The 21,938-nt window shown below is 36.6% G+C and overlaps 1 non-coding gene across 1 annotated transcript; it reads right to left on the minus strand.

The window, feature by feature from the left end:
- Positions 1–21,283: 21,283 nt before the first annotated feature.
- Positions 21,284–21,390, minus strand: LOC145110063 (small nucleolar RNA R71). The gene has a single exon (XR_013709446.1). It is a non-coding gene; the product is annotated as a small nucleolar RNA R71 (small nucleolar RNA).
- Positions 21,391–21,938: the final 548 nt, after the last annotated feature.

Genomic DNA, 21,938 nt, shown 5'->3' on the forward strand with positions numbered 1-21,938 from the left:
ACGAAGATGATATGAAACTTGTGGTCTTGGTTGTTTCGTGTAGCATGTGTGTTTAAAAGACACCTTAATTTGAGGACCATGACATAATCAAGGGTTACACATTATTGCATGATTGGTTCACCATCTTATTTATGAGACCTCGGTATTCCAGTCATAATTAGGGGATGTGCAAATCTGAGATTAACAGGTCATTGAATAGTTTCAATTAATCTCAAAAGATCTTGGAGTTTTATAGTGATTGAAACTAGTAAAGTGCATTACCTGCCTAAAATAATTACGTGATATGATTACAGTATCCCTTTTCTTAAATCGATTTAAAATATGGATCATATCCTTAAAATAAATTGAGTAATTATTTAAAGGATTAAAATCAACTACCTAAACATTGTTTCTCCTTTTAGATGTCGGGTATGAATGGTATTCCTCTCCCACTTCCTCCACCCACCAATACGAACTTTTCCCTTATTTATGTTCTTCCTAGAGAGAAGCTCACAGACGGGGCTAGTTATCTCAATTGGATGAGAAACCTAAGGATCACATTGGGCTATGACAATCGTGAATACGTGCTCGATGAACCGATCTCAGATACTGATGATAACACAACTGATGAAGAGAAATATGCTCACACCAAACACGTCGATAACTCGAATAAGGTTTCTTGCATCATGATTGTCTCCATGTCATCGGACCATCAGAAGGCTTTCGAGAAAACATGGGTGTATGAGATGAACTAGTAACTAGCTGAAATGTTTCATCAAAAGGCAAGGAAAAGCGATTTGAGATTGTCAAAGCCCCAACGTCATGCAAACTCAAAAAGATGGTTTGGTGTGTGCTCATGTTCAACAAATGAAGAGCTACATAGATCGACTCGAGAACATCGATGTTGTCTGTGACAAGAACCTAGCTGTGGACATAGTCCTTGGTTCTCTCCTAAGTTTATATGATAATTTCATCATGACTTATCAGTTGAATAGTATGGAAAAGACATTGATGGAGCTCTATGGCCTCCTACAGACAACGAAAGTCGATGTAAAGAAAACTCATGGTACACCTTAAGCTCAAGTACTCGCCATTTAGATTTGTGGTGGACACAAGAGGAAGCATTCTAATCTAAAGTGGAATGGAAAAGTAGTGGCTTCACATTCCCATAAGGGAAAGAGTGATACTATTGTTCCACCTATGAGTGATCCTAAAGAAGCATTTTGTTTCTACTGAGGAGTTAAGGGGAATTAGAAACTAAGTTCCCCAAAGTACTTGAAATATCTCAAGGATGGTAAGGTTCAAGCAACCGGGTCCAGTTGCAACACCGTAAATTTTCAAACAAATTTCTCATTATAAAACCACATAATTCTCATAAAACATTTCACAAAAACCCAAAGTGTTAAATTATCAAAAACAAAAATCCATATTTGTTTGAATAAAAATCCAGGATCCTCAAAAACATAACTGCATCTCGTGTGTACAATCAAGTCGGCGCCTTCCCGTGATCCTGAGAAGTACCCGAAACACATATCACATAACACGGTAATGATGGGTATTGATCAATACATCAATCCTATGGTGTACACGCAAACCCTAATGCTCGGATCTAGTTCTTCTAGTTATACATGCAATAATCTTCCAAGACTTGAAAACCCCTAAATCTAGCATACTAATTTCGAATACAACATATGAAATTATGGTTTAGATCTTACCTTGATTGTTATATAGCAATAACAATCACAATCCTTCTTGATCTTGACTTCTGAAAGCTTAGTGCCTCAAGTGTTGCACCTCTAATGGAGTCACAAACACCATGAGCAACAAGATGTCTTAGGACAAGGAGGAGGAGGCACAAAACGTCTAAGAACCCTTAGGGATTACTTTCACACGTTTTTGAGGCCTTAGGAGTTCCTTATATAGTTAGGCTATTAAGATTTTCAACCAGGAAACCCTAATCTGACTGCTTAGGCCCTAAGCAGCCCATAGACTCCCTCCTTAAAGGCCTTAGACGAATTCTAATGGGTTTCCCCATAGATTTCGTCCACTCCAACTTTTATGGAGTCCATTAGCCCAATTTATGCAATTATCTTATAATTACAGTATCAGTCCCCTTTATTTAATTAATCTCTTTTAGCCACAAAAGTAATTCTTATTAATTCTTGACTAATATTAATTAAACAATATGATTTCTCTTTTAATATATTATTCATATAATATATTAATAAATCATAATTAATCATCTTTCTCCTTAGTTCATCCTACCAATTGCTATGGTGAAGGCAACCCAAAAGGACCATGCTCGTAATCGGGTCAAGTACATACCAAAATAGTTATGGGCTTGGACACCTAATCCAACAGTGACCCACTTGGATAAGTCTTAATAACTAGTATTCATATGACTTCAGAACCTGATCAGCAATCGTAACTTTCAAAAGCCGCTGTCGAACTCTGATCTTATCAGAAACATGTCCTTTAGATAAGGGATCATATATTCCTCCATTCTAGATATCATATGAACTTAGACATGGATTTTAATCATACTCTCTGTTTATGTGTTGTTTCCCAATTTCCGATTTATGAGGACTGACAACTGTCTACAATAGAACACATCAACTTAGTCCAGGCTTGGCCAAGCGCTTAAGGTGTCATCACTAAATCATCGAGGGGCCCACAAATATCTCTTTTATCCCACATTGGTTAAAAGGAACGGATAAACTTCGACTCAAATTCTCGCTTGTACCTACTCATCAAATCACACACAACAATATGTTTTATAAAACCAAGTTACTGGTGCGTTTACATATTATCAATGTGCAACTGACTTGTAAATTACAACTCACACGTCTCGATTTCAAGAATATAAGATATTATCGTCTCACCAATCACTCGTGATAAAATCCATGAAGCGATCCAAGTGAGCGTGGGTTTAATCCAATGCTCAAATCTTAATTCATAAGCACTCATGAACGTTGTAGCAAACTTTTGCTATGTCTAATACACTTTAGACAATCTACAAGCCAATTCATGACAGTCTTCTTTCATACCTACTTCCAAAGTATGAGCGACTGTGGATGGTTTGAATAATCTTATTATTCAGGAAGTCAAAACATGCAAAGTGAAACACAATAATAATTGAATCCAATATGGCCTCAAACTTTTGAGTATAAATAAAACCCCTTTTATTTAGTCACCATATTGATTACACATTATTCACTGTATAATGTTTTGGATAATCAACTTATTACTTGAATTATAACAGCAGTTGTCCCATGCACCAAGCATGCACACTCTGCTTACCTATGGTCCATACTTTGTGAAATAGATCAATTGAAAACATTTCCAATGATGCTCATTTCACAATCCCTAATCCTTATCGTTAGTGTAAGAACACAAAATTCTCGCCACTACTAGAATATATTAGATTCTAACATTTTATGCAATGATCCCTTTTGTAATCTTATTGCACAAAAGTCACCAAGACTTTGCCAATGAAATTACAAAGTGTTCTATTGGAGATTGTTACAAGACAATTCCATCGATATGAAGTCTCACATTCAAAGTGCATTCCTTTGAACATCCTTCTTGCATAAAAGTTTCTAATCTAGACATAAATTATTAACGTCCAAACCCCAAAATGGAAACATTTCCATATTTTCCATACGACAACTCATTATTAATAGAATCATATCTAATCATAATAATGTCATTATGGTCCATTCATTACTATACTTCCAACTACTCACAACCGACCAATCCTTAGCGAACCTTAGATTTTCCTTGACAGTTGTTTAACTATTTTAGTCAAATCCGGTTCTAGTCCTTTTTCCCGCTTGATGCCCTAGGCATTTGGAAAATTTTAGAACAGTCAAATATTACAGCATATGCAATCGAACCTATACCCGAAGCGTATGGGACACGATTCATAATGAAAAACGTGATACTTTACCAGTTTCTTGCTATAATATTGGCATATATAGGATTTCCATACGTTGAATCTTTTCAACATAACATTCATATATGTCCTTTGACTAAATTTAATTAAAATTTCTAGATCCAAGCCTTTAGATTTTGAAACGAAGTATAATATTCTCTTCCTTAATTATAACAAAACAACTTTTCAACCCCTGCAACTTTCCAAAGTGAAACTTTTGTTTTCTATAATTAATATTGCTAACTTGCAATACTTAAAATAATAATCATGCTCCCACTAACATGATGATTATATCCTTACCAGCATAACACTTATGCTCCCACTAGCTTTGACATGTATTCAGAAATCTGCTAAACTTCTAGAAAACAATACTTATTGATTTCCAAAGATCATATTTCTAATACGATACGCTTCGACAATCTTTTATCTAAGCTTCTAGAAAACAACTCATATACCTTTCCTTAGATAGCTCACATGTGTGTCTAAACAATTCTAGAACTTATAGCAATAAGTATCGAATGTTGAAACTAATTTCCAAATCTCACAATTCGAACTATGAAGAGAGATGTCGTAGTCATAATCGAATTTGAGAATGCAATTTACATAATCGCTATCTCATTAAAATCTTCCTAGTGAAAGCGTTTCCTCAAAATCATTTTCATGAAGGAGAGAAACCTTATGACACTTAGATTTTGTGGTGTATGTGCTCCTATCCATGGGAATCTGTCATAACCATAATCATAAGATAATGTTTGTGACAAATCCAAACTCTTATATACAGAACTTGTTCATTCTTTATTTCTTGCCATCAAGGGTCCCACCATTGCTTCCAAGTCTTCGAGCAGCTCACCCCTACCTATCAATGTACTTTCCATTGATCAGGATGCCTTGCCTCTATGCAATCAATTGAGAACTCATAGAACTCATATGCATAGTTGACTTAAACTGGAATGGCATAGAAACAAAAAATGTGTCAACACGATAGGTTACAAACCTCAAGTCGTGTGCTAGTGTTTAACAATAGGTTTACCCTTGATTAGTTCTTGAGACTTTTCAAGATCATTTAGACTCCCACTGACCTCTTGACATATAAGATTCTCTTGTCAAGAAACATTTCTTGACAAAACAAATATTCAAGAGTTAGTGTAGGTCCTTATGAAGGCAAATACTACACACAATTGGTCTTAGTTGGTCTTTGTCTTATCCAAGACATCACAACTTACCAATTTCAAACGTGCAAGAGCAAGAAAACATTTTCCTACTTCACATTTGATGAGTGTGCTAAAAACCTTATTAAGATGATGTCACTCAAATCACAATCTTGGAGTACGACTCTAAGACTTGATTTTGGAACGAAGTATGATTCACCTTTTGATTTAATCATTTCAAAAATTTCTGATTCCTCTTCTTAGCCATACTAGTGTACTAAGGTGTCCTTAGAGGATCAATTGTGATACGGTTTCAAAATCACTAAGTTAATCATAAAATAGATACTTAAGTACTCTCCCATCTTTTCAGATTGGAGAAACTTTTATCTTTCTGCTTAATTGATTCTTCTTATTCGTTCTGCTATTTATTGAAACCTTTTTCAACGATTCAGAATCATACTTAATCTTTTAAGTATAACCACATTTACTAATTTTAGCAAATCATGACGAATATTTTATCGTTCTTTGTGGCGGACTTGACCTAGTACACAACAATGTGTACTAGATCTCCTAGTCCATTACTTGACTCACATACTTATGTGAACAACGAATTAGTCTTAATTTCCTAAATACGAATTTTCTCATTCATCATACAATACCAGTTGCATGATTCCAAGTTTCTGTCCAATTGAAACTTGGGCGATGAGAATCTTTCCTTATTTGGTAAATTTCTGATATTACCACAATTAACATAACTAAGAGTCAAATCCATTCACAATATTGCTAACAATAGAAACATTCAGACACCAATTTTCATAAAATCCATCGCAAGTAAACATAAATAAGACAAAATAAAAATTTATTTTATTACGGAAAATCTTGTCCTTACAATGCGATTACAAATGAAAACTATGTAAATATTATTTAGCAATCTGTCCTAACTCTAAAGTAGCAGCTAAAAATCCAATCTTTGAATCATGCGATCAAAATCCATTTCTTCATGACGAGATTCAGCTCACTTCTTTCTTTTAAGCTTCCTTTTTCTTCGATCCTACAAAACACCAAATGTAGTCTTATCACATCATGTATTAAAAATCTAAAAAGGAACTTAATAGAGTTAGATAGTGGATTTTACTGAAGTAGAGTCATACATGTTGACTCTCCCATCTCTTAGATCTCTCAGGTAGTCAGGGCAGCTTCTTAACCAATGCCTCCTCTTTTGGCAGTAGAAACATATGGATTCTTCTGGGATGGTACACGGGACTATCTCAGATTCAGCCTTTCTCTTGCGTAGAGAAAACTTTCCTAGACTTCCAATGTTGTCATTTCCCATAGAAGGATGGGACATTGATTTTCCAGACAAATTTGCTTGACCAGTGCGCCAAATCATCGTTGATTCAGCAGCAATAAGCAAATAAGTCAAACAATGAGGGTTACGTCATGGTCCATCACATAGTACTCTCTAATGAACTTACTATATGATTCGGAAAGTGACTGAAGAACCAAGTGAACAACCAACTTCCTTGAGACATCGACACGCAACATTCCCAATTTATCAATATGCAACTTCATATCCAAGACATGAGCACATACAGACTTTCCATCTTTGTGTCTTTTTGCCAATAGGGTTTGAGTGACCTTGAACTTTTCAAGTCTTCGAACATGTGGGTCAGGGAGAATTATTGGAGGAGGTGGAGGAAGTGAAGCATGATTTCCATTTCCACAATCCAATCGTGGAACATCATCTTCATGTGGAAAACTTTTTTCCAACAGATTCAGGAAGACCATAGTTGTTAGACTCTGACATCTACAAAACGGGAGAAATTCAAGTTAGTTGATTGAGTCCTTAATAAAACACCCAAATGAGATATTAAGGCTAGGACCCAACACAATATTCTACAACTTGGAAGAGGGATGCCGTAATCCATATTGCAGAACATTTGAAGGTAGGTAAATGACGATTTACCAATTTCCACCATGAAAAACGAAAATTGAAGGTTTAAGTTTTGAATGAATTGAAATTCCTAGATCTTTTGAGATTCATTGAACTTTTCAATGGCATGTTTAATGTCGATTATGCCCTTCATTTGTGACTGGGATGCCGAGGATCACAAATAAGGTGTGAATAACCATGCGACGGTTAACCACACACACTCCATCGATACATGACAACCATCGAGTCACCCTTTGCCACCAATGCCAATCCCAACTTAGTGTACCGGTTAACTACACACGCTCCACTAATTGTCTCGGCAAGGGTACAAAGTGTAATTCCATGGAATTGCATCAAATTCACTTTTTCCTAAAGTAACTAAGATTTGGGAATTTATAAAAGCGTTTAGTTACTTCGTATTTCATTATACTTATAATGGAAGGTTGTGTCATATCCTACCCATTCGGCTGACGACCCTCCACTAGTCAAAAGTGCGGTGGGTAAGAGTGGATACTCATTCAATCGCCATTTTATAGGCAATTTCCTTAAACACCCCTTAGAGACTAGCTTCGTGAATGAGGCCTACTAACGGTAAGAATGACTCTTTACTTATACATATATAATATGTTAAACCTTTAAATGTTATATAGTATAAGGGTGTATTTTACACTTTTAAAATACTAGGTAGTCTAATTCAATAAATTATACTTTTAATTTAATTAAACTTAAACCATATAATTATGGATTAATTAACTTTCTTTTAATTATACACTTAATTAATTTAATAAAACCATAAGGGGGCAATTTGAACTATTCAATTACTAGGGTTTTAGAATTTAACATTTCAAAATTAAAACTTTTAATCAAAAATTTAAATTCCAAAACTTGAGGGTAAGTTTTGAAACTTTTCAAAACCTTATAGATCAAATTACAAATAATACAATTAATCAAATAATTGGTGATAATCGAAATTTGACCTAATTCAATTTCCTTTGAAGATAATTCAAATAAAAAAATACAAATAATTAAATTTATCTTATAAAACAAGTAATTATCTTATTTATGACAATTATCCATTAATTTGATTAGGATATGAATTACCATAATAGAAAAATCGGATTCTAATTTGAAAAAACAATGTATGGTAATTATTCAAAGCAAATTAAGGCAAAATTTTCGAAATCATGCTGTCAGACTGAATTCACGAGGTGAACACACTGTGTTCACGACGTGAGTCTGGTTTAATTCGAAAATCTGCTGTCAGACTGAATTCACGAGGTGAACACACTGTGTTCATGACGTGAATCAGGTCAGACTCGAAATTCGCAATTTTTCAGCTTTGAAAACTTAATTTTACATCAGATACAATAGAAGAACACCCTAGTCTCTGGTACCACTGATGAGTATTTATCAATACATCAATCCTATGGTGTACACGTAAACCCTAATGCTCGAATCTAGTTCTTCTAGTTATACATGCAATAATTTTCCAAGACTTGAAAAACCCTAAATCTAGCATACTAATTTCGAATACAACATATGAAATTAGGGTTTAGATCTTACCTTGATTATTATGTAGCAATAACAATCACAATCCTTCTTGATCTTGACTTCTGAAAGCTTAGTGCCTCAAGTGTTGCACCTCTAATGGAGTCACAAACACCATGAGCAACAAGATGTCTTAGGACAAGGAGGAGGAGGCACAAAACATCTAAGAACCCTTAGGGATTACTTTCACACGTTTTTGAGGCGTTAGGGGTTCCTTATATAGTTAGGCTATTAGGATTTTCAACCAGGAAACCCTAACCTGACTGCTTAGGCCCTAAGCAGTCCATGGACTCCCTCCTTAGAGGCCTTGGATGAATTCTAATGGGTTTCCCCATAGATTTCGTCCACTCCAACTTTTATGGAGTCCATTAGCCCAATTTATGCAATTATCTTATAATTACAGTATCAGTCCCCTTCATTTAATTAATCTCTTTTAGCCACAAAATTAATTCTTATTAATTCTTGACTAATATTAATTAAACAATATGATTTCTCTTTTAATATATTATTCATATAATATATTAATAAATCATAATTAATCATCATTCTCCTTAGTTCATCCTATCAGTTGCTATGGTGAAGGCAACCCAAAAGGACCATGCTCGTAATCGGGTCAGGTACATACCAAAATAGTAATGGGCTTAGACACCTAATCCAACAGGTAAGCACCAAGCTTAGTGAGTTCCCCAAAATACCACAGATATCTCATTAGCCTCTCATGGCTATATCTCGATAATGACCCTCCGGTCAATATGTCTCGGTGGAGACCCTCCGGTCCCACAACTCAAGTTGGACCCTCTGGTCCTAACTCAATGAAGCTCATAATACAACATAAATCACAAAGACATAATGCAGGATATCACAATACTCAATAATAGCATACAAGACCCTCCGGTCACACAAAGTTACCACTCATGGTAAGTATAGTGAGAAGACTCACCTCGTAAGTAAGCAAGTAAATCTCGTACCCCTCGAACGGTCTAATCCCTGCCTACATGGCATAATCATCTCTAATTAACACTTATAACCACAAATCTAATTGCATTAAGCTAACCTCTCTCTTTCTAACTCCCGTAATGGTTAAAAGAGCATTTTACCCCTCCATGGTCTCTATAATCCAAGCCTTGACCAACCCTAAAAGTCAACAGAAGTCAACACTCGAGTCAATAGTCCCTGTTGACCCAACTCGTCGAGTGCATCTATGTGACTCGTCAAGTCCCCTTGTTCCTCAGAAGTGTCGTGAATGTTCATATTAACTCGTCGAGTTACTTGTGTCCAGAATCGTCGGGGAAAACCCTAACCGACTCGTCGAGTTCGCTTACCGACTCGTCGAGTCCTTTCAGCCCCTTTTCTCATTTAGACGATTTTGGGCAGAAATGGTGCCTCATACTCTGGATCTAGCCTTCCAAATCTCACTTATCACGTAAAGCTGCAAGCTTTACGTTCATGCATGGCATTTATGGCTCAAAATGCCAAAACAAACTCCTTAAGAGGTTTCATGCATGGAAACTTGTCCAAAGCTTGATAAAGCTTGGATCTTTGGGCTCATGGGACCTTAATATGTCCAGATCTGGAGTCTCAACTCCATGACAAGCTCATAACACTCTAGATCTCAAAGAATGATGGGGAAAAAGTCCCTAAACTCCCTAAAACAAGATCTAACTAAACAATGAGCAAGATAGTGACTTTTTATGTTCAAATAGTAGCTAAGAATGAGTGAACACCAGATCCAGAAGCTCTTTGTCGTCCAAGGTCTCTTGCTCTTCAACTCTGCTCCAAGAATACACTAAAACCCACATAATTAGCCTTTTTCCCTCACACAAGGTCACAGCTCGATTAGGGTTTCGCATAGTGTAGTAGGGTGACAAGGGTGGCGGAAATGAGGGCTTAAGGTCCTTTAAATAGGACACAAACCCGAAAAATTATGGTTTCCTCACACAACTCCTATTCGTCGAGTCGGGGTCCTCCGACTGATCGAGTAGACTCTAAAGTCACGCGACCAATTAACCCCCCTACTCGGCGAGTTGGGGCATCCAACGCGTCGAGTTGACCTGCCAAAATGAATAAAATTTATTAAATAATATACCTAGGACTCAGGATGTTACAATTCTCCCCCACTAGAATCAGACTTCGCCTTCGAAGTCGTTTCCCGAGAATAACTCTAGGTATTGGTCTCGCATCTCGGACTCCGGCTCCCAAGTCCACTCGGATCCCTTCCGATGTTGCCATTGAGCTTGAACCAAAGGCACCTCTTTATTCCTCCAGACCTTCACCTTCCTATCCAAGATCGTTATCGGCCTCTCAATATAGCTTAGGCTCGCATCCACCTGAATGGCCTCTAAAGGGACCACTGTTGTCTCATCGGCTACACACTTCCTCAGCTGGGACACATGGAAGGTGTTATGACTCTGACTCAACTCTATAGGCAGCTCCAACCGATAAGCTACCTTACCCACTCATGCGATCACTCTGAATGGACCGATGTATCCAGGGCCCAACTTACCTCGCTTCCTGAATCGAATCACCCCTTTCCATGGGGACACCTTCAGGAGGATAAAATCTCCAACCTGGAACTCTAACTCGGATCGTCATCGGTATGCGTAAATCTTCTGATGACTCTGGGCCGTCAGTAGCCTCTGTCTGACCTGCTGAATCTACTCAGTCGTCTTGAGCACTATCTCGGTGTTCCCCATCACTCTCTGTCCTACCTCTCCCCAACAAATGGGAGTTCGGCACCTCCTCCCATACAAAAGCTCGAAGGGAGGCATACTGATGTTGGAGTGGTGGCTGTTGTTGTATGAAAACTCAACCAAGGGAAAATAAGTGTCCCAACTTCCACCGAAGTCCATAACACATGCACGTAGCATGTTCTCGAGCGTCTGAATCATCCGCTCACTCTGCCCGTCTGTCTGTGGGTGATAGGTTGTACTGAAGTTCAACCGGGTACCCAACTCCTCATGAAATTTCTTCCTGAACCTGGAAGTAAAACGCACATCTCGATCTGACACTATCGACATCAGCACCCCATACCGTGCTACCACCTCTCGAACGTAGATCTCAGCTAATTTCTCAGTAGAAGAGCTCTCACTAATTGCCAAAAAGTAAGCACTCTTCGTCAACCAGTCTACAATCACCCATATCGCATCAACGCCTCGTGCGGTCCTCGGTAATTTGGTGATAAAATCCATGGAAATCTGCTCCCACTTCCACTCGGGAACCTGTAAAGGCTGCAACAGGCCATGTGGATGTTGGTGCTCCACCTTAACCTGACGACAGGTCAAACATCTCTCGACTACCCATGCCACATCTCTCTTCATACAGAGCCACCAATAATCCCTTTTCAAGTCCAAATACATCTTCATGGCTCCCGGATGGATCGAGAATCTCGACCGATGGGCACTATCGGTCTCAAACTCAGAAATTTGCCCAATCACTCGCTCTCTCTTACGATTCTCTGGTCTCACGGCCTCCACCTGGGCCTCTCGGATGGTATCTAAAACTGGAGTCATCACCGTCATCCTCATGCACACGTCTCGGATCGGATCACTGACTGCTCGGCGACTCAGGGCGTCGACTACCACATTAGCCTTGCCAGGGTGATACAAAATCTCACAGTCGTAGTCTTTCACTACATCCAACCATCTCCTCTGTCTCATATTCAGGTTGGGCTGATCCATAAGGTACTTCAGGCTCTTATGGACCATGTATATGGTACACCGAACACCGTACAGATAGTGGCGCCAAATCTTGAGGGCAAACACCACCGCCCCCAACTCCAAATCATGGGTGGGATACCTCGTCTCATGAGGCTTCAACTACCTCGATGCATATGCAATCACATGTCCCCTCTTCATCAACGCGGCACCAATCCCTGTTACAGATGCATCACAGTAAACTACGAAGTCATCCATTCCCTCAGGAAGGGCTAACACTGGAGCCTCGCACAATCTCTGGCGAAGAGTCTCGAATGAGACCTACTGCTCGGGCCCCCAAGCAAAAGTAACACCCTTCCTGGTCAATCTGGTAAGAGGAATGGCAATCTTGGAGAAATCCCTGATGAATCTACGGTAGTAACCTGTCAGGCCAAGAAAACTCCTGATCTCGGATGGGGACCTCGGCACCTCCTATCGCATAACTGCCTCAATCTTAGCCGGGTCGACCAAAATCTCATCCTGGTTAACGAGATGCCCTAAGAACTGGACCTCTCGTAACCAGAAATCACACTTGGAGAATTTGGCATAAAGCCTCTCTGTCCTTAATACTCCAAGAATCTCCCGAAGATGCTCCTCGTGCTGCTCTTTGGTCCTCGAGTATACCAAAGACGATCAAGGTGAAAGATTAATCCCTTCTTCGTGTTGTAGTGGAACTTCACTTCCTCCACCTCCTCCAATAATTCTCCCTGACCCACAAGTTCAATGACTTGAAAAGTTCAAGGTCACTCAAGCCTTGTTGGCTAGCGAACACCAAGATGGAAGGTCTGTGTGTGCACATGTCTTGGAGATGAAGTCACACATTGACAGGTTGGGAATGTTAGGAGTCGATGTCTCAAGGAAGTTGGCTGTTGACTTGGTTCTTCAGTCACTCCCTAAGTCGTATAGTGAGTTCATTAAGGACTACTATATGACATATGACGACATGACCCTTATCGATCTTACCTATTTGCTTGTTGCTACTAAACCAGCAATGATTTGGCGCACTGGTAAAGCAAATTTGATTGGAAGATCTACTCCCCAAACTTCCATGGACATTGACAATGGAAACATTGGAAGTCCAGAAAATATTCTCTTTCAAAGGGAAAGTGAAAGACTAAGTCTGTGATTGTCCCGTGTACCATTCCCAAAGAGTCCATATGTTTCTATTGCCAAGAGAAGGGGCATTGGTTGCGAAGCTGCCATTTCTACCTGAAAGATTGCAAGGATTGTAAAGTAAAAAAGGTTGGACTCTACTTCAGGTAAGTCCATTATCTAACTCTATTAATTTCCTATTTGGATATTCTTAATACATGATGTAATATAATTACATTTTGATGTTTTGTAGAATCAAAGAAAAAAGGAAACTTAACGGAAGAGTAAGCTGATTCTGATCGTGAAGAAATGAATTTCGATCGCATGGTTCGATGATCAGAATTTTGAGCTGCTGCTTAAGATTTATGATAGATTGCTTACGAATAGATAACAACATAGTTTTCATATGTATTTTCATTGTAAGGAAAAGTTTTCTGCAATTTTAATAAATAAATTTTGATTTTATTTTATTTTAAGTTTCCTTACAATGGCATTTGTGAAAATTGTTGTTTATATGTTTTCATTGATAGCAATATTGGAAAATGGATTTGATTCTTTTGTTTATGGTAGTGTCAAGATTTACCAAATAAGGAAAGATTCTCATCACCCAAGTTTCAGTTGGATAGAAACTTGGAATCATGCAACTTGTGTTGTGTGATGAATGGGAACCTTCGTCTTTGGGAAATTAAGACCAATTCCTTGTTCACATGTATATATGAGTCAAGTGAAGGACTAGGGGATCAGGTACACTTGGTTGTGCACTGGTTAGGTCCACCACAGAGAACGATAAGATTATTCATTATGATTTACTAAAGTTTAGTAAATATGGTTACGCTTACAAGATTTAGTGTAATTCTGAATCATTGGAAAAGTTTCAATGTATGGCAGAACGAATAAGAAGAATCAAATTAGGCAGAAAGATAAAAGTTTCTCCAATCTGAAAAAAAAGGGAGAGTACTTTAGTATCGTGTTTTATGATCATCTTAGTGATTATGAAACCATATCACAATTGATCCTCTAAGAACATCTTAGTGCATTTGTATGGCTAAGAAGAGGAATCGTGAATTGTTGAAATGGTTAAATCAAGAAGACAAATCACACTTCGTTCCAAAATCAGGTCTTAGAGTCATACTCCAAGATTGTAACTTTAGTGACATGGTCTTAAGAAAGGTTTATAACACTCATCAAATGTAGATTAAAATGTTTCTTACTCTTATACATTTGAAATTCGTAAGTTGTGATGTTTTGGATAAGACAAAGACCAACTAAAACCAATTGGGTGAAGTGTTTGTCTTCATAAGAAACCACACTAATTCTTGAATATTTGTTTGTCAAGTAATGTTCCTTGACAAATTGAATCTTATATGTCAAGAGGTCAGTGGGAGTCTTAAAGATCTTGAAAAGCTTATCAAGAATAAACCTATTGTTAATCACTAGCACACGACTTGAGGTTTGTAACCTATCGTGTTGGCATATTCTTGTTTATGTGCCCATTCCAGTTAAAGTTGACTATGCATGTGAGTTCTATGAATTCTCAATTGTTTTCATAACAACTTGGAAGCAATTGTAGGCCCTCGTGCTGCCAGGTGGTAAGAAATTAAGATTGAACAAGTTCAGTCCATATGAGTTTGGATTTGTCACTAACCTTGTCTTGTGATTATGGTTATGACAAATTCACATGGATAGGAACACATATACCATAAAATGTAAGTGTCATAAGGTTTTTCTCCAATTCATGAAAATGATTGTGAGGAAACGCTTTCACTACGTAGATTTTAAGGAGATAGCAATTATGATATTTGCATTCTCAAATTCGATAATGTTTACGGCATCCCTCTTCATAGTTCGAATTGTGACAAATGGCAAAAGGTCTAAACAGTTGAGACTTATTGTTGTAAGTTCTAAAATTGTTTAGACACACATGTGAGCTATCTAAGGAAAGGTGTATGAGTTAGAGAAGCCTATATAAAGTCTTATCGAAGCATCTCGTGTCAGATATCTGAACTTTGGTAAGGAAGTCAATAAGTATTGATTTCTAGAAGTCCAGCTGATTTCTGGGTACATGTCAAAGCTAGTGGGAGAATAAGTGTTATTCTAATAAGAATGTAATTATTATGCTAGTAGGAGCACAATTATTATGTTAAGAGTTGCGAGTTAGCAATGTTAATTATAGAAAAAAAAGTTTCAATTTGCAAAGATGCAGGGTTTGAAAAGTTGTTTTGCTATAATTAAGGGAGAGGAATTCATACTTCATTTCAAATCTAAAAGCTTAGATTGAGATTTTAATCAAATTTAGTCAAAGGATATATATGAATTTTATGTTGAAAAGATTTGACATAAGGAAATTCTATATATGGAAATGTTATAGCGAGAGACTGGTAAAGTATCATGTCTTTATGTGAAACATTATGTATCGTATCCCATATGCTTCGGGTATAGGATTGACTACATATGCTATAACATTAATCTGTTCTAATTTTCCAAATGCCTAGGGCATTAAGAGGGAAAAAGGACTAGAACGAGATATGACTAAAATGGTTAAGCAATTGTCGAGGACAATCTGAGGTTTACCAAATATTGGTTGCTTATGGACAGTTGGAAGTATATTCTGAATTTTGGAAGGACCATATTGACATGGGAATATGGAAATGTTTCCATAAGTGGAAGTTATTCTTTAAATCTGTGTAAGATTAGAAAACTTAATGCAAGAAGGATGTTCAAAAGAATGTACTTTGAATGTGAGACTTCGTTTCCATGGAATTGCTCTCCATTGGAATACTTTGTAATGTCTGTTGCCAAGTCTCTGTGACTTTTGGGCATAGTCATTACAAGAGGATCATTGCATATAAGTTTAAAATCTAACAGATTATAGCGAATGGAAAGAATTTGGTATTCTTACATTTACTATTTGGAATTGTGAAATGAGTGTCATTGAAATGTTGTCAATTGATCTATTTCACAAAGAAAGGACCATATGCAAACATAGTGTGCATGCTTGGAGCATGGCATCGTTATTTTTTTAATTCAAGTATTAAGTTGATAAATTGAAACATTATACAATGAATAATGTGTAATCAATATGGGACTAAGTAAAAGGTTTTTTATTTTTATTCATAAGTTCTGAGACCATATTAGATTCGATTATTCTTGTGTTTCACTTTGCATGTTTTGACTTCCCCAATAACTAGGTTATTCAAACTATCCACAGTCGATCATACTTTGGAAGTAGGTGTTGAGGCAAGACTGTCATGAATCTAACTGTAGATTGTTTAGGTGTTTTAGACATAGCACAAGTTTGCTGCAGTGTTCATGAGTACTCCTGGAATAAGATTCGGGTATTGGATTAAACCCACGCTCATCTAAATCACTTCATGGATTTTATCACGAGTGATTGTGAGACGATAATATCTTATATTCTTGAAACCAAGACATGTGAGTTGTCATTTACGAGTCGGTTGCACATTGACATATGTAAACGCACCAGTAACTTGGTGTTATAAAACATATTGTTGTGTATAATTTGATGAGTAAGTACAAGCCAGCATTTGAGTCGAAGTTTATCCATTCATTTTACCCAATGTGGGATAAAAGTGATATCTATGGGCCCCTCGATGATTTAGTGATGACACTCTAAGCGCTTGGCCAAGCCTGGATTGATTTGATTTGTTCAATTAGTCAGTCTTAATAAATCAGAAATCAGGAAAAAACAGATGGACAGAGAGAATGATTATAATCCATGTCTCATTCCATATGATATCTTGGAGAATGAAGGAATATATGATCCATTATCTAATGGATGCATCATTGACTAGGTCAGAGTTCGACAACGGCTTTTAAGAGCTACGATTGCTAGTCGGGTTGTGGAGTCGTACTTGCAATAATAGTTATTAGACTTATCCAAGTGGGAGACTGTTGGATTAGGTTTCTAAGCTCATAACTATAATTGGTATGTACTTGACCCGAGAGTAGCATGGTCCATTTCGGGTTGCATATCACCAGGACAATTTGATAGGATGAACTTTTGAGAAGAGGTTAGTTATGATTTATTAATATATTATAAGTTCTAATATCTTAATATGAAATCATATGATTTATTTAGTATTGATCAAGAATTAATTTGGAATTAATTTTGTGATCAAAAGAGACTAATTAAATTAATGGTGACTAATTATGGTAATTAGTGAAACATATGGATTGGGATATTAATCCATGTTGGACTAAGTTTATGTAAGGATCCATAAAGATTTAGCCCACATGAACCATGGATCATAACCCATGTGTATGGATTATGGTTTACCCATGACCTTTGGAATCCTAAACTATATATATGTTTCTCATACCCTAAAATCGGCTAGACATGTCGATTTTGAAGCTAGCAACCTTTCTCTCAAGTTCTCCTTTGTCCTAGGTGTGTTGTTAACCGTTTGAGGCATCACACTTGGGGTGCTAAGTTCTTAAAGGCCAAAACTACAAGCTACAACAAAGAGGTAATTCTATAACTCACTTTTATGTTGTTTATGTCAATTGTATGCTAGTTGTAGGCTTAATGTTTTGGAAACAATATTGCATGTATAATTAGAGAAAACATAGATCTAAAGCATTTAGGGTTGTATGTGCACCATAGGATGTTGTAGTATACAAAACCCAACATGTATGATGTCCTCTGTTAGATCTATTTGGAGGAGGTGGATGTACGTTTCATTCCCTAACAAGTCTTTCAACCTCTGGTTGAGTGCTAGTTCTAACTTTAGGTTCTTTGTTGGTTGACTCTTGAATCTCATCAAGATCAATGTGGCTCCCACTAGCACTTTTGGATATCATCTCCCTCTTTCATAATACTTCCCTTCAAGCAAAAAATATATTGTTCTTAGAGGGTTTGTAAAATAAATACCCAAAAGGCTTGATGGGATATCCAACAAAGTAACACATCTTTGTTCTAGGTTCTAGCTGAGCGCTTCACGATGAGCGTAAGCCTCACAATCCTAAATGTCCATACAAGCTTAAGGACTATTGTAACAGTCTTAATGGTACAAGACATCGACTATTTGTAAGCATAGTATGACTCATCATTTACCAAATCAAATAATGATTGGTTTCTCTTTTCAATTAGACTGTTTGTGATAGTGTTCATGATGGAGATAGTTGTGAAACTGTTACACAATTTCTTAGATGATTATTACACTTTTGACTAAGATACTCACTATCCATACATGATCTGAATATCTTATCCCTTTTTCCTAGTTGAGTCAATTCTTCAGTTTTTGTGAAAGATCTAAATACCTTAAAGGATTCAAACTTATCAAACAAACTTACCTATCTACTATAGGTAACTGATATGTGCATAATTAACTACATATTTAATGCATATTTCTAATACTTTTAGCTACAATTATGTTTATTTTTTGACAAAAGATACTTATTATGTTTAAAATATGTTTTGTAGCAGCGAAGACTTTCTTGGGATGAAAAGGAAGCATACGAGGAGCTGGAAGCAGAAAAACTGGAGCTGGGACAAGAAGAGGACAAAGGAAGACATGAAAACTGAAGACCACGTCGTGGTGATCTCCAACATGACGTGGTGAAAAGAAGACTCGCGAGCATCAAAGTCGACTTAGAGAATACAAGATTTACTTGAGGACCATGTCGCGGTGGTGGTTAACCATGACACAGTGATCAGAATTTGGAAACTATAAAATCCATAATATTAGCTCGAATCTGGAAGCATGCGATCAATTTTCTAAGGAGAATTATGACAGAAAACCCTTGGAAACTCAGAAGAAGACCGAAAATCAAGTGGAGCTCAAGGATTGAAGAAGATTTAGAAGAATTCTACATTGATCTAGTTGGTTTGCTAATCATTACTTATGTCTAGCTTAATTTACATGGATCTTATGTGTTTTTCTGCTATAATGAGAGGCTAAAACCCTTTTACTTCTGTTTGGTGAAGATGAACCTAATCTATGTGTGTCGATCTTGATTATTGGAAGATTATTGTTGATTTTACATGTGTTTGATAATTTAAACCCTAACATGTTTTAGTTCTAGTTCATATTACTTATAAATCAGATTTTGAGTGATAATTGATCATATTAATTGCATTAATTTGTCTCCTAATTGTTTATGATCATTAAATCATTAGAGCTCGGATTAATCACATGTTAGACTAAGTAATTAGCGGTAGTAACTTTAACTGTGTTAGAGAGTATAATCTTAATTTGTGGTTGATTTCTTAACTTGATCATAGGAAGGTAACTTTTATCTTTCCTAGTCCAATTTGTGCTTATTATCAATTTGGTGTTTTACTTGTGCATGATTATTGCTTGGTAGTTCATAAATTGGTAGGAGTAGATATTTAATCATAATATCTAGTAACAAATTGGTAATCAATATAACCTATCCATTAGAAATCAACCATAGAAGAAGGTGAAATCAGATCTAAACAGAAGTATTCTTTTAATTCTTGAAAGTACTTTGTTTTCTTTACTTGCTTAATTGTTAGTTGATATATGTTCTTCTGATCTTGCAAAATCAGTAACAAATCCAAATCATAGTTTGATTCTTAGTTTAGTTAGAAGTAGTTATTTTATTAAATTGAATTTCATTCCCTGTGTTCGACACCCGACTTACCTAAGCTATTCAATAATTTGAGTAAGTACACTACCTATAAGTGCATAGTTTGTAAAAGTTTTTTAGGTTATAAATTTAAAACTAGATTGGTATCAATTGTGTACATCAGTAACGAAGTTGGTCTTACCATGTATTATAATCAATATGGACGATCTATTAGTGTAAACTAATTCCAATAGATACTTACATCACCAAGTGATGCTTTTGTCATCTATCTCAATAAATGATATTGTTATATATCATGATACTTGTGGTCAAATGACTTCCAAACTCCTATCCAACTAGATATTTGGTAATGAATTTTTTCTCGTTCGTATGATCAAGAAGACAATTTCTACAAATACATTTTATCCAAACTTTTGGATGTATTTGAATCAATCATTGAACTAATGTGTAACGACCCAAACTTTCTACTTTTATTTATCTATTTATTATTAGTAAAAGTTTGTTAGGTTATAAATTTAATGCTAGATTGGTATCAATTGTGCACATCAATTTTTTGGCGCCATTTTTGAGGAACGGCTTATTTGATTTATAGTTAAATTGCTTTTAGTTATTCGATCCTTTTTGTGGGGTAAAATCCACAAATAGTTATTTTTATGCATTTGTTTTTCTTTCTGGATGACAACCACATCATGGTCTCATCTCAGTTAATTTTTAATTTAGTGATTTTATTCCTTATACACGTTTTTGTTTTCCTTTGTTTTTATTGTAGTGATTTATGACCCAAGGATCTAAAACTCCATTAGTTCCATCACTTCAAGATCTAAAATCAACTTTTTACAAAAAGAAGAACAAGAAAGTCAACGAGTCAACAAGCACTTTTCAATCAGAAAAAGGATTTGAAAGTTTTAAGAAGACACATCATAAGAAGGGAATTGGATACGAGGCAGAATCATCCACCGAAGAAAGTTCAGACGAAGATATAAAAAGCGAGCTTAAAGAGATGATAGATATCACGAGAATGACTATGGGGGATTACAAGAAGAGGGTACATGAAGATAATAGACCAGGTCTTATACCACCCGAGATACCAGCTGAAAGAAGTTTTAAGCTCAAAGGCCATATTCTATCAATGCTCAAGGACATACCTTTCACCGGGAAAGAGTATGAAGATGCATTTAAGAATATTGATGAAGTAAAGGACATTGCAAACTACTTCAATGTTCCTAACATGCCAAGAGAATCCATGTTACTTAGGATGCTTCTGGTGGCATTTACCGGTGAAGCTATGGTTTGGTTGAAGTCACTTGCGCCTTGATCCATTACCACGTGGGCTAATCTTCATGATGCTTTTATTGAGCAATTTAGTCCACCTTCGAAGATCTCAAAGCTTAAAAATAAGATCGCTAATTTTCAACAAGATGTTGGAGAACCCTTATATGAAGCATGGGAGAGATATAAGGGCTTGCTTAGATGTTGTCCTCAACATGATCTTAATGCCTAACTAGAAGTTTCCATTTTCTATGATAGAGTGAATGTCACAACTAGACAACTTCTTGACCCCCAAGGACCAATGACGAAGAAGGAATCGTCCACTATTAAAGAGTTGATTGAAGAATTTGCAAAGCATTCACGTGAGTACCATAACCCAAAAGAGGATGTTATTAGAGGTAAAGGAGATGAAGGGAACGAGAACATGGTTGCAGTTTTGGCAAAGTTAGAAAATATGGATCAGAGGATGACAAAGATGGATAAATCAATCCATGCGGGAAGAGTTGGGTGTGATAATTGTGGCGGGCGACATTTGACTAAGTATTGTGATTTATATGAGAATTGTAGCCAAAAAACACAAGTTTGCTACTCGAGTGGTGATCGATTTAATGAAGATTGGAGGAAGCCCAAAAAAGGAGTGGTTTCCATATGAAGAATACAAGAAGCAAAAGGATGAAAAGTTTAGACAAACCGGACGAGGTTTCTACCAAAAAGAGAAACCACCACCTGAAAAAGAAGATAGATTTTCATTCGGTACTTCATAGGTTTAT

The sequence above is a fragment of the Lactuca virosa genome, chromosome 4 (genome assembly GCF_052849685.1).
Source record: "Lactuca virosa cultivar CGN04683 chromosome 4, Lactuca_virosa_CGN04683_v6, whole genome shotgun sequence".
Classification (NCBI taxonomy): Eukaryota; Viridiplantae; Streptophyta; class Magnoliopsida; order Asterales; family Asteraceae; genus Lactuca; species Lactuca virosa.